Raw genomic sequence first — 12,425 nt, 5'->3', positions numbered from 1 at the left:
AGGCCCGAAACGTCAGCTTTCCTGCTCCTCTAATGCTGCTTGGCCTGCTGTGTTCATCCAGCACTACACCTTGTTATCTCAGAGTCTCCAGCATCAGCAGTTCCTACTATCTCTTTAATTTGCTAGTCCATTTAGCCCTACTCATCCTGCTGACATATCCTGATGGAAGATGAAAAGGTTTCAGGCAACTTCAGCATACCTGATAATCAATTGTCAGATAGCGACAAAATGCTGCAGTTACTTTTCCCTGCACAGAACATGCCAATGTTTGACAAAATGTTGCTTGGGCCTGAAGGACGACACAGTTGGACTGGCTTCTGGTCAATGAAAATGAAAACTCTTTAAACTCATTCCTCCCTGGAACCAAATGGACACCTTGAGTTAAAATCTTCAATAGCTATACTTCAAAGGCTTTCTCTACTTTGGATAACAGACCAACTCTTGATCTTGTTTGCTATCTCCTGCACTACCCTGCATCGCTATCTAACTAACTCTTGATAAAGAGGTCAATCTCATTTATTCTGAGAGTTCATTGATTAGGCCACTGCTGGAATACTGTGGTCAATTCTGGTCTCCCTGCTACAGGAAAGATGTTGTTAAACAGAAAAAATTTACAAGGATGTTGTTGGAGTTGAAGGGAGAGGCTGAATAGGCTGGGGTTTCTCCTCTGGAGGATCAGAGGCTGAGGGGATGACGTTATAGAGATTTATAAAATCATGAGGAGCATGGATAGGATGAATACCCAACGGTATTCTGAGGGTAGGGGAGTCCAAAACTGGAGGGCATAGGTTTAAGGTGAGAGGGGAAATATTTAAATGGGACCTAAGGGGCAACTGTTTCATGCAGAGGGTGTATGGAATAAGCTGCCAGAGGAGGTGATGGAGGCTGGTACAATTACAACATTTAAAAGGCATCTGGATGGGTATATGAATAGGAAGGGTGTAGAGGGATATGGGCCAAATGCTGGCAAATGGAACTAGATCAGTTTAGGATATCAAGTCAGCATGGATGAGTTGGACCGAAGGGTCTGCTTCCAAGCTGTACAACCCAATGACTTTGTCATCAATGCCAAAGCACTGGAATTCATTTTCACTTTGTCAAACACACTGTGAAGTTTCAGCTTCATGTTATGCATTTCTGCTCATTTTCACTTCCAGGGACTCATAGCTAATTTCATACTATTGTCCAATGGCACAATCTCACTCAATGAGTGATAACCCTTGGAAATGTCATGCGATTGTACTCAGCTGAACTCTTAGGTGAGCTTCTGTCGGTGCAATTAAATGTTTATTTCCCATTATCTTATGATTAAACATCAGAGTGCAATCAGCGGTGAAAATCTTGTCTGTCAAATATTTTGGGTTCAAGTCCTATCATAGGGAAACACGCACCTCACGAAGCTGACCGCACAGTGCAATACTAAGAATACACTATACTGATGCTGCCTTTTTGAAGAGATATTAATCTGAGATTCCTGGCCATTCTGTCACGACACAAATCCGAAAAGGAATGGTGACAGTTCCCCATTCTGCGCCACCTCCCAAACCACCTCCCAAACACCCCTCACTCACCCCTTGCCAATATTTATCCCAAAAGGAACTCCATAAAAGCAATTAATTTGGACATCAACATATTATGGATTGAGCTATAACTGCGGACAATTTAAGGGAGAACAAATTATACACAGCTACGTCAGGAAAGTACACACCGGTGACAGCAAAGAATTATTTCTGAAACAATACTAACTTAAATGTCTTGGACAGTTTCAGAAATGTGAAACTTTAGAGGCAGTGATTATGATTGGTAAGAATAACAGTGGCTACAACCCAGCTAGTTTTTAGAGAATGAGGTGACATTTTTAAAGCCATCTTAAAGAAGACAATTCTTTAGGCACAATGCCTGGCTGACTGGTATTTCTCAGGCATCAGTGTGAGCATCATACAGCTATAGGCAGCCAGAGTATTTTACAACTTCCTGTTCTCTTAAAGACAATTACTCATTACTCAAATCCGGGACAATCTCCCAGTCACTTGCTTAAAGAACCAAACACACATGACTCTGGATGCCAAATGCTAGCCTGCTATTCTATTAAAGGTTGAATCGCAAGCTTATCTGATCAAGAGCTTGTTTAGCATCCAGACCTTCCCTTTTCAGTAAGGCTCAGTGAGAAATCACAGGCAGTGATGATCATGACTTCTTTTCCAGTCTCGAAGCCAGAAACACCTCTTCTGTCCCCCTGGGCTGAGTTTTGACTTAGGCAGAGATCGAACCTGCAATTTTGCTTCCTTCATCAATTGAGCCACTAATGCAGCTAAAGAGTGGCCTATGTGAAGTTTAGTTCAGGGCTAACTGAGAGAATGCACTTACAATAGCCTGGGGAAGTTTCGGGGAAAATACCAGCACCAAAATACTTGCACAAATTACCAGAGGGTCAGGCTCCAAGTCAGGAGTGGAGACAGAAATCTAGATTGATAGAACGGAAGCAAATAGTTATCATGTATAAAAGCCTGAATTTTTGAATGGCACCTCTACTAGGATACACCCATCTCCTGATTCCAATCAGTCCAGGGTCATTTGCGTGCTCTGTAAGGGGGAAGGAGTGGTCGCTGTGTGTTAAGGGAGGCCAAGACATCAAGCAGGACCAATTGTCCTACACGAGGACCCCGGAATTGCTCTGGCAAATCCCAGCAGCATCAGTCTCCTCCTCGATGGACACACCGCTCCCCACACCTTTTATTGCTGCTGTTGAAGGACAAATTCTAAGGGACGACACCTCCCAGAGACCCATTTCCTAACTTTCCAATTCAGTGTGCTAAGACCTTTTGGGCAACCCCCATCATCAGTCAGGGTGATTGTCAGGCTACTGTGTTGTCCGCTTGTTAATACTAGTTGTTTGCAATCCTCCAATAAATAAGTAGGTGTTATGATTTGAATGGGTTCTGTAATCTGTCCCTTAATGACCTATCCTCCTGCTCAGCAGGGCAGCTAATGCCCTGCCTCATATATTACCAAAATGACTAAAACTGCCATCAAACAATAATCAAACACACTGAGTGCCAAACATGACATCAGCTCCCTTCCTGTTTCTGTGTTCTGCCCACCTGTTACAGAGAATGAGGCAGTGTCTGAGAGATCGTGATGATATCATCGGGTCAACACCCATGCAAAAGACTTTGGTGCTTTTTTTTTTCCCCTAGTCAGGTCATCTCCAAAGATTCTCAAATGACTCACCACATGTCGTACGCATGTACCAGAAATAGAGCAGGGTGTCAGAACCCCACAGTGACACATCCTGACTTTAAGGGAAAGAGTGACATCATTCCCATCAATCCCATTGTCAAAGTGCTTCCTTTTATCTCCATTTCACAGCCTTGCTTTTCCTAACATGTACAATGACATCAGTGAAATGGGTGTTAAATGCAGAGGCTATGCTTGAGGCTTTCAGCTGTCAAAAGGAATGAAGAATCCTTTTTCCGCAAGATACATCAACTAAAACCAGAAAAGCACAGTTCGAGAACAAAGAGGGAGTATTCACAGAGGCAAGATGTCTGGGAGGAGGAAGTACTTAGGTAACTGGTAAATTGGGGTAACAAAATATATACAGCAAGGCTTGAATAAGGGGACTGAGGGCTCAGTACTCCATTAATACAGGATATGTAAGAATCCAGAATTGGACATGCGTAAATATCTCAGGGGACTGAGGGGCTGGACGAAGGCAATAAACAGAGAAAACCAAAGACTTGAAGGGATTTGAAAGCACTGAGTTACAATCTCAAGAGTCTAGAATACAATTAAATTTGATGCCTACTCATGTAAGGTCTAACATTGGCCTTCTTGCACAGTAAACACGAGAGCTTGAACTGATGAGAAACCTGGAACAGAGCCATTCACATGATGTCAACTGGCGAGTGTCATCGGTTACAACACCGGAATGGCGACTAATATTACTTCTTTCAATTTGCTGGAGCATCATTCCCCACAAATCTTAGAAAGGGAAATGGAGAGAGGGTCAGCAATAAAATAAGTCGTTGTTGCAGTAGGAAATAGGTATCTCAGGAACAACAACAACCTGCATTTACATAGCATAATAAAATGTTCCATGGTATCATTTGACGCATTATAAAGCAAAATTAGGGTCTCTAAGCCATGTCATAAGATATTGGATCAGATCACCTAAAACTTGGTTTAACAGATGGATTTTAAAGAAGGCAACAGAGACAGTCAGACAGAGGGATTTTGAAAAGAAATTCCAGAGCTCAGGGCCTTCAAAGCAGAGGGCATGCTCATCGATGATGGGGAGGTCTTCTAAAATTAGGGATGTGAAAGAGACCGGAATTAGAGGAGGCAGAGAAGTTGAGAAAGTTTTGGGGCTAGAGATGATCAGGCAGTGAGAAATAAATGGGTAGAATTGAGGAACAGTAAGGAATGCAAAATTCTGATAAGAATTGCCTATACATCTCCTGATGGCAGTGAAGTAGGTTGGAGAAAGATAAATACAGAGCACTGCAAAGAAATAAGGCAGGCACAACGGGTGTCATATTTGAAACATTCAAATGACATGGGCAATGGTAAGTTAGAGAATATAACAAAAGTGAAGCAAATGAGATTCTCCACATCAAGAAATAAAGTTCAATTTTCCCTTTCAAGTTTTAAAAGCTAGATGAGAATTTTGCTGGTAAGCAGCGAGAGGATGGCTTGCATGCATTAGCATCTGATGATTAACAAAATCCTGCCTGGTTTAAATGCAGGTTGCTAATCTCTAACAATGAGAAACTAGACAGTGCCCATGCCCGACTTGAAAGTCAGAGCGGGAAAACACTTAAGGGCAGTTCCCAACTTGTGGCATTTGAAATGGTGCACCGTTAGAGTTTAAAAATGGTAACGGTAAGCTCCTGGCACCAGACAGCACTTCCGTCATTGCTAAGCGCAGAATGGTGCAAAATTGGTGCTGTGGAGGCAGGGTGCAGAAGTAATGAGACAGAAAAGTTGCCAGGACGCTCAGAGAGAAATCCTCCATCAAACTGCCCGAATTTGACATTTCGCCAAAATACAGCCCAATGTGTTCATAATGAGAGATTTTAATTTTCATATAGACGAGGATAAACAGAATAATTTGTGTAGCAATGTCAGTTACTGAATCATTTGATTCAGTTTTTGCGAACAATGTTGTAATCAGATCAGAGAGTCATTGAGTCATACAGCATGGAAACAGACCCTTTGGCCTCACCAATCCAATCAAAACACAATCCCAAACTAATTTAGTCCCACCTACCTGCTCCTGGCCCATATCCCTCCACACCTTTCCCATTCATGTATTTACCTAAGTATCTTTTAAATGTTGTAACTGTGCCCACATCCACCACATCCTCAGGAAGTTCATTCCACACGCAAACTACCCTCTGTGTAACAAAATTGCCCGTGTCTTTTTTAAATCTCTCTCCTCTCAACTTAAAAAATATACCCCCTAGTCTTGAAATCATGCATCCTAGGGAAAAGATACATACCATCAACCCTATTTATACCTCTCATTATTTTATAAACCTCTACAAGGTCACTTCTCAACCTCCTACCCTCCAAAGAAATCTGTAAAAGGGTAGCCAAAGAAAGGGTTGGATTGATTGCACAGCAAAACGTGATAATCTCACAGAGGTAGAGGGCAGGACTGCGGTACCAAATGTATATTTTGCTTCTGTCTTCATTAAAAAGGAGACTGCTAACAAAATCAAAGGAGAAGGCAGTTAAAAAAAGACATAAAATAGAAACGACTTAATAAGAGGCAATTAAAAGTCTGTCTCCACACAGGGTAGAAAAGTCTCACAGTCTGGACAGGATACATCCTAGGTTGTTGAGGGAAGTAAAGATAGAAATTTTTGAGGATTTTGCTACAATAATCTGATTGTCCTTACAGCAGTAGTGCCAGAAGGTTGCAGGACTGCAAATGTTATAACCATGTTCAAAAAGAAAGAGATATTTAAAACCGGCAATTATGGTCAGTTACCCGAACATCATTGGTTGGTTATCTTTTGCAGGCATTAATCCGGGAAGGAATAATTTGGAGAAATATGGGTTAACCAATGAATGTAGCACAGATCTTTTTGATGACAAATTGTGTTTGACTAATTAGAGTTCTTTGATACAGGGAGATGGCAAGAACACAACAGAGTGAATGATCAGCTTTTGTGCGCTCTCTGCCCAAGATCTTGTGATGGAAATGAGGGGCTCTCCTGCTGAAGAACTGGTGAGGGCCTTGTGTTCCCTCCTTTGGGGAGGGGCCCACCTGATGTACAAAACAATCAGGAACTGAAGAGACCTCTGGAAGGAACTTCCCAGGAATAGAAATATAGAAGCTTAGAAACTAGGAGCAGGTCGCACGCCATTCGGCCCTTCAAGCCTGCTCCACCATTCAATACAATCACGATTGACCATCCGACCTCAGTATCCTGTTTCCACTTTCTCCCTTAAGACCATACATGACACTTACCACCCTTTGTGTGAAAAAATTGCCCTTCTGGACCTTTTTGTATCTCTCCCCTCTCATCTTAAACCGATGCCCTCTAGTTTTAGACTCCCCTACCATGGGGAAAAGCTGTTGGCTATGTATCATATCTATGCCTTTCATGATTTTATAGATCTCTGCACTGCATGCAGTACTCCAAATGTGCCTTACAAATATCTCGTACAGTGGTAACAAAATCCAGGTCCTGTAACTCAATGCTCTGACCAATGAAAGCAAGCATGTCGAAAGCCTTCTTCACCGCCCTGTCTACCTGTGACTCCACTTTCAAGGAGCTATCAACCTGTACCCCTAGATCTCCTCAGGGCCCTACCATTGACTCAGTAGGTCCTGCCCTGGTGTGACCTGCCAAAATGCAACGCTTTGCATTTATTTAAGTTAAACTCCATCTTCCATCCCTAAGCACACTGACCCAGTTGATCAAGATCTCACTGTATTCCCAGATAACCTTCTTCGCTGTCCGCTATACTACCAATCTTGGTGTCAGTTACGAACTATTCCTCCTGAATTCTGGCCCAAATCATTTATATAAGTGATGAATAACAGTGAACCCAGCACTGGTCCCTGTGGCACACTGCTGGGTTACAGCCCTCCAGTCTGAAAAACAATGTTTACCATCACCCTCTGTCTTCTGCCATCAAGCCAATTTTGTTTCCAGTTGGCTAGCTGTCCCTGGATCCCATGAGATTTAACCTTATTCAACAACCTACCACGTGGTACCTTGTCAAAGGCCTTGCTAAAGTCTATGTAGATAACGTCTACCGCTCTGCCCTCATCTACTTTCTTAGTTATCCATCAAAAAACTCCATCAAATTTGTGAGACATGATTTCTCATGCTGACTATCCCAAATGAGTCTTTGCCTCTCCAAATGCCTGTGGAATCCTGTCTCTCAGAATCCCCTCTAACAATTTCCCAACCACACACGTTAGGTTCACTGGACTATAGTTCCCAGGCATTTCCCTGTAGCCTTTCTTAAATAATGGCACAACATTAGCTACCCTCCAATCTTCAGGTACTTCACCCGCGGCTGTCAATGATACAATATCTCTGCCAGGGGCCCCGGAATTTCCTCCCTAGCCTTCCACCAAGTCGTGGGATACACTTCATCAGGTCATTATTAGTAAAGGAAGTCATTTTACTGTAGTAGTGAGGAAGAATGTGCCAGAAGAGTCTTCAAATGGGGTCTTTGGGGGAGGCGATGGCCTCGTGGTATTATCGCTGGACTGTTAATCCAGAGATCCAGGTAATGTTCTGGGGACCAGGTTCAAATCCTGCCACAGCAGATGGTGAAATTTGAATTCAATAAAAATCTGGAATTATGAGTCTAATGATGACCATGCTGATTGTTGGAAAATCCCATCTGGTTCACTAATGCCCCTCAGTGAAGGAAACGGTCATCTTTCCCTGGTCTGGACAAAGGTGACTCAGGACTCACAGCAATGTGGTTGACTCTTACCTGCCCTCTGGGATGGGCAATAAATGTTGGCCTAGCCAGGGACACCTGCATCCCATGAATGAATAAAAAAAAATCTGATGCCATCTGGGTAGAGCTTAGAAATTTAAAAAAGGGCAATTATCTCGCTGGTATTATATTACAGGCTTCCCAACAATCAGAGGGACATAGAGGAGCAGATATGTAGGTAAATCTTAGAAAGGCATGACAGAAACAGGGTTATAGTTGTAGGGGATTAAAACTTTGCTAACATTAACTGGCATCACTTTATTGTGAAAGGATTCGACAAGGTGGAGTTTTTAAAGTGCATCCGAAGATATGAGACTAAACGACTGAATGTGGCAGAGAAAGCAGTTAAAAAGACTCAGAGAATCCAGGGTTTTAGAAATAAAGGCACCTGGTCAAATGGCTGTCTGTAGATTCAGGAATCTGCACACTTTTGCAGCTTGTGCAATGTGTATCTGACTTGTGTGGGACTTCAAAGGATTTCTGCCTCTTCACATTGGGATCAGGTTCCCAGTAAATTTTGTAAGCTATGGTGGAGTGTGTGAGCATGTGGGTGTCGAGGCTGGTCAGCTGGAAGATCCACCTTGGTTCTTCTACATAGCATCCCAGCTCATAACCATGTGTCTGCCCTGAGACCCTTTCCTGTCCACCCCAAATCCCCCCTTTGTCCAGTCCCAACACCGTGGCAAGCAAGAGTGGCTGGGAGGAAATTGGCGGACGGGATGGGCAGTGAGCAGGCCACAAAAACAAAATAACAATCCAGGAGCTGCATAAATTAATTCCACTGAACTAAAGTGAGAAGGAGAAACTTGGGTTGGGCACATCTGTGCCAAACTTAAATATGAGTATTTAATTACAAAAGAATGAGGGCAGAGCTAGCTGCAGTGGACTGGGGAGAGCTTAGAAGCAAAAATGGTTGTGGAATAATGGAAAATACTTGTCTCTCAGCAAAGATATATCTTTGAGAAAGGAGGAGAAGATAAGGCACCCATAGCTAACCATGGAAGTTAAGGATAGCATTAATTTGAAAAATAAAACATACAATTTGTCAAAGATTAGTGGTAAACTAGAAGATTGGGAAAGTTCTAAAAATCATCAAAGTAAAACAAATAAAAACAGAGGGAGAAAATAACTTTGAAGGTGAACTTGCAAGTAGCAGCAAGAGTTGCTTTAAATATATAAAAAGGAAACGAGAGGTCAAAGTGAAGGTAAGCCCCTTGGAAAACGAGATTTGGGAAATGATAATGGGGAACCAGGAAATATGAGAGGAGTTGAATATACACTTTCCATCAGTCTTCACAGTAGCAGATACTAATAGTATTTCAAAACAGCTAAATAATAAGGAACAAAAGAAGGAGAGGAAATAAATACAAACTAACACGAGAAGAAAAAGTGCCTCTTGCAAATCAGTGGAAGTATCTAGAGAAAAAAAAGGAGAAACCTTCTGATCAGCAAAAACCAACTCCACAAACCCCGAACAAAGTTCTGCTTATCTATGGGCGACGTGGTGGCTCAGTGGTTAGCACTGCTGTCTACTGCGAATCCACCCTTGGGTGATCCTCTGTGTGGAGTTTGCACATTCTCCCCTTGGCTGCGTGGGTTTTCTCCTACAGTCCAAAGACATGCAGGCTAGATGGACTGGCCAGGCGAAATTGCCCTGTAGTATCCAGGGATGTGTAGATTGGGTGGGTTAGCCATGGTTAATGCAGAGTTGTGGGGATTAGGTAAGGGGTTTGGATCTGGGCAGGATATTCTTTACAGAGTTGGTGTGGATTTGATGGACTGAATGGCCTGCTCCCACACTGTAGGGATTCTGATTTACACAAGAGTCTTTGACCTGCTTTTCCAGTTTGTGTGTGTGTGTGAGCAAGTATGCAAATTATAAGAGGAATATAATTTTAATTACTCCTGTTTTCTGCGGACTATTTATAACTGTTTACCTGTAGCCAGAGTTTAATTACTTATAATAAAGAGTAATTGTTGTTAAACACAGAACCTGGTCCACACTTCCTATGAACATGTGTTTGTAAATCAGGCATACTGAAGAGTTTTGTGTACTTATTTTAAAATATTTAACTTTTATGTGACAGTAATGAAGAAATACTCCAGCCGTTGGGGATTTAGGAAGGTTTTTGACAGAACCTCAAGTTCAGAAATTAAATGGTGAATGGAGCATTTTAGAGTGAAATGCACAGGAAGAGATTAACTAAATGGGTATAGCACCCGAGAGCGAACTACGTACATAGACTGTCAGAGATAGAATGTGGAGACACAATTCATGATGAGCTAACATGTGCATGGACTGTGGGAGATGTCATACGGTCAATGTCACAGAGATCTATAGCACAGGAAAAGGCCCTTTCACTCATCTGATGTGTCCATGCTGGTCAAATCAACTACCTAACTATTCTAATTCCACTTTCCAGCACTTGGCCCATAGCCTTGTATGCCTTGGCATCACAACTGTACATCGAAATACTTCTTAAATGTTATGAGGGTTTCTGCTTCTACTATTCTACAGGCAGTGAGTTCCAGATTCCTACCACTCGCTTGGCTGCTAACTGTCAATCATCATTAATTGGAATAATCTCCATGGCAAACTTCTCCACAAATCAGAATCCATTTGCCAACCATCTGGATCTTTCTTTTCATGCAGTATAACTATTGTTTTTTCCCTTTAAATTAGTATTTTTTTGTTAAATTGTCCTGATGAGTGGAAAATCAATAACTTCTACAAATTGAGATAACAAGGTATAGAGCTGGATGAAAACAGCAGGCCAAGCAGCATCAGAGGAGCAGGAAAGCTGACGTTTCGGGCCTACACCCTTCTTCAGAAATTTCTGAATGATCCAGCTATGCCTAGTCTGTGTTTCTTATTAGCTAATCAACACTTTATTCATATTAATATTTACCCCCATGTACCTTAACCTTTGGTATAGCACTTTGTCAAATGTTTTCTGTAAATCTAAGTAAACCACATCCATGGGTTCCCATTTCTGAAGAAGGGTGTAGGCCTGAAACATCAGCCTTCCTGCTCCTCTGATGCTGCTTGGCCTGCTGTGTTCATCCAGCTCTACACCTTGTTATCTCAGATTCTCCAGCATCTGCAGTTCCTGCTATCTCTGAAACAACTTCTACAAATTGCCTTTTTTCAGCAATACTCAGATTCTGTACTACCAAATGATTAACATTAAAATCATTCCCATTATCCAAATCATTGACATTGATTATAAATTGTCGAGGCATCAGCACTGATCCCTTTGGCTCTCCATTTGTTAAACCTTGCCAACACAAGAATGATCCAGCTATGCCTAGTCTGTGTTTCTTATTAGCTAATCAATACTTTATTCATGTTAATATTTACCCCCATGTACCTTAACCTTTGGTATAGCACTTTGTCAAATGTTTTCTGTAAATCTTAGTAAACCACATCCATGGGTTCCCATTTATCCATGTTATTGGTTACTCCCTCAAAGAACTCTAATAAATTAATCCAGCCACAATCTCCCTTTCCCAAAACCATGTTCATTTTCCTGATTGCATTGAGATTTTCTAGGTGCTCATCTTTAACCTCCACAGTAATAGATCTGAGCATTTCCTGTTGATTAGGTGAGCCTCTTATGAAATTATCAATTGTCCAGTTAAAAGGTGTTACTTGGCAATGGCCCAGGAAGACTGAGTGTGGACCTCTGGTGTGTCAACCTCTGTCTATAGCATTGGCGATAATACATCTCTTTAAAACATACCTCAGATGCCAGCAGTGAGGCAGAAGGTAAAATTTCTCCCCTCTTTCCTCAAATTCCCCACTTCACTGCCTTCTTTCAAGGTGACAGGTGTTATCTGGTCAACACAACACAGAAGACAGTGTGAGGAACAATGACAGATCTCAGAAAGAACAAGGGGAGAAAATTAAATCAGAATGCAGCAGCATTATATTGGAGAATGAGTGGGTCAACTATTGATTCAGCCCAACCTTATCCAGTTTTGTGAAAGGAACAGCGAGGTACATTCAGCTGGTTGGGGGAAGGGCCACATAAATCTCTTCTGATGTGTAAAGCCTCCCGCAGAAGCGGTCACCATCTGTATAGATATGGAAACAGTGAGCTTTTGGCTGCAAACAGCATAAAATTTATAGCGTGTTCAGAAAACCCCAAAACTAAACAGCAACAAGCAGAAATGCAGATATCAAAGAAAAATAAGCTTGAATGTATGGAAGCTGCCAGGAATTGCGATTAGGTCTGTGATCTTATTTCTGATAATTTTGCTTTCTGGCCACTTTTAAACTGTAAGGCAGTGCTTTCCCTACGCACTAAGCCTTCAGCAGATGCACAGTTTTTGACTGGAAATGGGCAGGCAGGAAAGTCCCAGGGTTTCAGTTCGTTAATCTGACTTAGATTGTGAATTGGCAAAGATCTGCCAGTAGATTAATTATTATTACCCCCTCGTTCCAT

Source organism: Rhincodon typus, chromosome 17, assembly GCF_021869965.1.
Source record: "Rhincodon typus isolate 14 chromosome 17, sRhiTyp1.1, whole genome shotgun sequence".
Classification (NCBI taxonomy): domain Eukaryota; kingdom Metazoa; phylum Chordata; class Chondrichthyes; order Orectolobiformes; family Rhincodontidae; genus Rhincodon; species Rhincodon typus.
The sequence above is the reverse complement of the archived record's forward strand: the minus strand, read 5'-3'. Positions refer to the sequence as shown.